The sequence below is a fragment of the Seriola lalandi genome, unplaced genomic scaffold (genome assembly GCF_002814215.2).
Source record: "Seriola lalandi dorsalis isolate HSWRI2012SDOR001 ecotype SW California unplaced genomic scaffold, Sedor1 jcf7180002054947, whole genome shotgun sequence".
Taxonomy (NCBI): domain Eukaryota; kingdom Metazoa; phylum Chordata; class Actinopteri; order Carangiformes; family Carangidae; genus Seriola; species Seriola lalandi.
This window is the reverse complement of record NW_019525498.1, coordinates 145,592-146,229: the sequence shown is the minus strand read 5'-3', so window position 1 is coordinate 146,229 and position 638 is coordinate 145,592. Positions and strand designations below refer to the sequence as shown.

At 42.8% G+C, this 638-nt stretch overlaps 1 protein-coding gene across 1 annotated transcript in view; it reads left to right on the top strand.

The window, feature by feature from the left end:
• LOC111645231 (NACHT, LRR and PYD domains-containing protein 3-like) overlaps positions 1–638 on the top strand; it is a 40,788-nt gene that overhangs the window by 14,267 nt on the left and 25,883 nt on the right. The window lies entirely within an intron of this gene.

The window sequence follows — 638 nt, the reverse complement described above, 5'->3', positions numbered from 1 at the left end:
AAGGTGGGGGCTCTGCCATGGATCAGTGTGAGGACAGAGAGGAGGGAGCCCCTCCCTCTAAAACCTCTCTGTGGGGGGAACATGAGAGAAAGACCAGAGCTCAGAGGTGAGATGAGGATCTCTAACTGTCCATGACTCACATCACTGCTCCATCATTATTCACACATGAAGCCACTTTTATATTTTACTTTTCTTCTGTTGCTGTTTTGTTTGTTGTTCCTTGTTTTCTTAGGCTCAACCAGCTTGTGGAGATATTCAGGGTGATACTGGGCTACACAAATGAAAATTTGCCATTTCTTGATTTTTGATTTGTTTGGTGACAATCTGTTCAGTATTCTGATTAATAATTATTTTCCTTTGTCAATTTGTTGTTTCTACCAGCAACCAGCAGCAAAGACCAGACTCTCCTGAACCCAGCTGTGTGTCCATGAAGAGTGACCGGTCTATGTATCGTCCTTTCAACTTCAAGGGTGGACAACAGTCTGCTGAACCCAGCTGTGTGTCCATGACGAGAGACTGGTCTATGGGTTTTCCTGTCAAAGAAAAAAGGTAAAAGCTGATAATTCTGTTGTTCAAGTCTTGTGAGAAAAGGTATCAAATGTTGATCTAACACTTTGTCCTGTGTTGTGTTTCCACTG